Raw genomic sequence first — 4963 nt, 5'->3', positions numbered from 1 at the left:
GAGAGAGTCGAAAGTTTTATCGAATGACCCGGTAATCAGATAAGTCCATTGGTGAATATAACAATGAAACGAGCACGGTCATTGCAGGTTATTATAAATGAAATCGATGCCATTTGCAGACGAGCTGCATCTCTTCGTCCTCTGATCGAAATTGAGGTATATTCAGCATTGGTATAGCTTTCCACGTTTTCACGAGTTTCATACGTAAATGTTTCAGGTATTTCAATTACTAAAATTATTAATCCACTTAAAACACCTAATTTTTATTCCCTTCTCATAAATTTGTTAAATTTGTTAAATTTCCTCTGTTCCATATATTTTTATTATCCTTCGCGAGTTAATATTTGTCTGATAATAATTTTCTTTCTTTTGCTAGGATATTCCTTTCGTATTTTGGTATTCGCATATGTATCGTGCTCTCCTGTGTGGTTATCGATAATCAAAAGGTAGGAAATTAAAATATCCAGTTTGCATCTCTATCTATAGCAACGGTCTTTTTTCTTTTTTCGAAAATTGAAACCCTACCATACTTAATATTAATACTTAATATTTACATCAATTACAATTCTTTTTTTCTTTTAATTTAGGTAAAAGAAAAGTTCTGTGGTACTAAATAATTTATGCTTGAGGTAAATTAATTATTTGGCAATAAGTAAGGAATAATCCAAGTCACTCTGCGGAATGAATTTCTTTTGGAAAAAAAAGACGGCCGTAGGGACTGGAAAAAATTTGGAACGAGCAACAATTCGCGCGCAAAAGCGCATGCAGAGTGCATCGTAAGCGTAAATGGATTTTTAAGAGTTTGCAAAAAAGTTGATTACGCACCGCTGAGCAGAATAGGTGTCCGTCCTTTGAAGACTGGGTTAGATGGCTCGAAGGGTTGCTATAAACGAATTATTTCAAGGTGATTGTTGTTCACGGTTGACATTTTGTTGCTGTAGGTGTAATCGATTGAACTTTCGTCGAATTAAGTATAATACGTGCGCCTCTTCTTCCTATGCACCGAAAATAATTTATGCGCGAAATTGGACGAATTTGCTGATAGTTGAACGTATTATGACGTCTGTCAAGTGTCTACACGTATAGCATAGCGTGGAAATGATTTCGTTAATATTTCACAAGGTTCATCGTTTTATTCGGGATGAAATGTTAAAACATTTATTATCGAAACTTTTCCTTTAATTCCAATTTTTTCATTTCCTTTATTAATTTTGTCGGTAATAGAATTCAATTGAAAATGGAAAATCGATCTTCTTTATCCTTTCGTCCATTTTATTGTTAACGAAATTAAACGAAGAAAGGAACGCAATAGGAGAAACATATACTGTAAAAACTTTTCGTTTAATTCCAATTTTTTGATTTCTTTTATTAATTTTCCTAGTAATAGAATTCAATTGAAAATGAAAAATCGATCTTCTCTATCCTTTCGTCCATTTTATTGTTAATGAAATTAAACGAAGAAAGGAACACTATAGGGAAAACATATACTGTCAAAATTTTTCGTTTAATTCCAATTTTTTGATTTCTTTTATTAATTTTGTTGGTAATAGAATTCAATTTAAAATTGGAAATCGACATTTTTTTCATTTCCTCGTTCATTTTCCTATTAACGGAATCAAATGAAAAAATTGGAGTATTTTTTTGGGAATAGGATTCAATCAGGAAATAATTCTTTTTTTCTTAACTAAAATTAAACAAGCTGGGAGATCCTTTGTTTAAACAAACTAAACTGCATAATAATGTGGCGTTATGGTTCGTTCACACGTTCTTCTGCCCCCTTTATTTTTCATTATATCGATCAATAAATACTTCCTTGTATCTTTCTATTTATATAACCTATGCAGGTTGTCCCATTAACGGAACGTTTATCTGAAAAATTTAATTAAGAATTTCTTCAAATCAATTTACCATTTTTATATAGGTATTTTTCTTTCCTCATAGACTCGTTAAAAAATAAAAGGGAAAGAAGATAAAAAGGAATTTTTATTTTCCAACGATATTTGATATCTTCACGCGTTAAATGAACTATCATAGGGTATTTTTTCACGGAATATATTCATTTGGAATATATTTTTGAAGTGTTAGTAGGAATTATTTGCGTCAATTACTGCATTTATTTTGACCAAAACTGTATGGTCATCGATTGAAACGAAGATAAAATGGCTCCGTTGTTTGGTGACAGGAGAACTACCCTGGAAATATTTAACCTGGCATTTTATTCTTTATTCTTTAATTTAAAAATCACGAATTATTGATACGCACCTGTCGCGAGAAAATTCATCGAAATCATACGAGTAGATATAATCAACTTCCTACATATGAATTTATTTTATTAAATTTCTTACCCATTTATTCTTATTCTCTTCTATTAAGCCTTTAATTCTGTTTGCTCAGGAAAATCCTCAGTGTTCGAATAACTTTCAATCCCAATTTCATTGTCCAATCTGGGTTGCTCTTATTCTTCCTTTCATTTCATCGTTAATCATGTTAATCAACTATCCCTTTACGACCATACTTTTGTACATGAATTTATATTATACAACGCATGTACACGACATTCCTCTTCTTTTGTCCACGTATAACGAGCAATGGAAATATTTGCAAGGTTTTGCAATCAATGATATTCCAATAAATTATCACGTATTACGTATTAAGTAATCACCCAGGAATACACGTCTGTTGGAAATCAAATCTCTCGTGAAATTAATTCATCTACGGTTTACGTTCACGTTACTCTCCCAAAACAGGAGTTAATTAATTTTCTCGCTAGAAAAAGGAAAAATAAATTACCTTTATAATATGTTTATCCGATTGCGTCGAAAATTTTCCCGCTATACGATCTGTCTCCTTCGATTACGTTAAATGCTCCAGTGATCCTGAACCATTGCATAATACCGTGATTTTACATTTCTGTTATTCAACAGTGCAGCATTCGGCGAATCGTTGCCATCATGGCGGCCGTGTAAACAGCCCAGTCGCTGATTAACGAAAATTAAACGAAATTAAATTAAATACGATCGTATCGTTTATTTTAGTAAGTAAATATTATGCCAGAAGGAACAAAGCAGTATTTATTATTAATTCCACTGCCCTCGCTTTTCTTGCCTTATGAAAATTGAGCCAGGCAGAGAAATAAAGTATCAAATCGTAAAACGAAATCATGACCCGCGGCAAGATTACACGAAACGTGACTGTATTAATAATCCGCATTTTTTCCTTTATTTTTTGAAAACCACTGGGAACGTAGTCGTTCGAGAGTCGAAATAAATCAACGAACTTTATTAAATTAGCATAAATATAGTAGGCTGCTCGGGGCAAAGGATCAGGCGAAATTTTTCCTCTGGAATTATTCTGAAATCAGGGAGAGCACCTTTTTGCCTCCCCTCTCTTCCTCTTTTCTTTCCTGTCCCTTTTTTTTCTTCTCATTTTTGTTAGCGTGACGCACGAATATAATTTCTGCAAAAGAACCGTTCGTATCGTTCCTCGTCTAATTTCGTAATCCACTTGTTTTCGTAGATTCGCCTTCTGACACCTGATCGTAAATTAAAGCGTTTCGGATGCTCGAGAATATTTTCTAACCTTGCCCCCTTTACATTTGGGACGCCGATACAGGCTGTTTCAAAATATACACGATCGATTAAAAAGAAAAAGAAAGAAGCAACGAATAAATAAATAAAATAAAACGAATAAAATGAAATCGAGGCAGGGAGCAAATTTTGGATAGGTTGCATGAACCTATCCTTTGTAGGATTAAATTGACCCTTTGGACTCGAAGATTTGTTCGTTGTGAAGATGCAATTCGAAGCTCTTCTTAGATTTTTATAAGCTCACTCATACTCTTTATGCTAAAATTAAAAAAAGAAAATCGCAAAACGAACGAGTAGAATAATTTTATTTCGATATTCTTAATATAATTATCATCATTCGTTATCTTAATTATAGCATTAAAAGAAACAGTGACTTGAGTCACCTCTCGAGTGCAAAGGGTTAAATTTACATAAAAGAGTCTGTCCCTAACCTTCTTCAGGGATACTGGCTCATATGTGTACGTTTAGTATTCTAAAAATTATGATCATTATAAACGAAAATTAGAATCGGAATTAGATTTAATTTGATTTAGAATTGGAATTAGTTTGAGAACTATTCACCATAGAATCTCTCAACGATAGGAAAGGGAGACCTCGTAGAATATTTATCGAATAGTTATCGATATGAAAGGAATTAAAATTAGTAAAAATTAAATAAATTTTTTCCACTAGATTTTTATCACTAGATTTACGGAACCCGTCAGTTTGATTTTTTAGTTAACTTATATTAAGAATGTTAATATTGTAATTCTTTTTAAATTAAACTAATCGTTAAAAAGGAAAGACACGTGGTTTCCTTTACCTGTCAATTTGACAGTTGTCAAATACGTAGAAATAGGTATACAGATAGCGTCCGCAAATCTAGTGTTAAAAATTCGTCCCTGGTGGAGTTAAATTTAAGAGAACTTGGGAACGCAGAGGTCTCTAAATTCACGATGCTCTAAGCCTGCAAGTCCCACGTTGCATAACACGGGAACCCAACACCCTGTCATTGAAGACTCGCTTTCGAGTCACTTTAAAGCTCGACTTTCGATTTTCCTGTACAGTATCGCGTGTCAAACGGATTTCTTAATTAATCGCGCTAAATCACAGGATCTGGCAAGAAGCTTTGGAGTGTGCAAAGAGCAGTCGCGTGACATGCGAAAACGCGATGGAAAAATGTGTAGCAGCTGTTTCGATGTTGCTACAATATCGCTTTTGTTTCGTTTTAGTCTAGCCTCGATGTTGAAGAAATCTCTATTCCGGCGCTGTTCCATTTTCTTTGTCGCGAATTTTCCTTTTTTTCTTTTTTTTATAAAATACCTATGCCCGTGTAGACGAGAACAGTGTGCAGCGTTGTTGCATCCTCTTTTCATCGATTCGAGGCACACGGGAAG

This window comes from Eufriesea mexicana, unplaced genomic scaffold (genome assembly GCF_001483705.2).
Source record: "Eufriesea mexicana isolate 0111107269 unplaced genomic scaffold, ASM148370v2 scaffold2824, whole genome shotgun sequence".
Lineage (NCBI taxonomy): Eukaryota > Metazoa > Arthropoda > Insecta > Hymenoptera > Apidae > Eufriesea > Eufriesea mexicana.
This window is presented reverse-complemented; position numbering follows the sequence as displayed.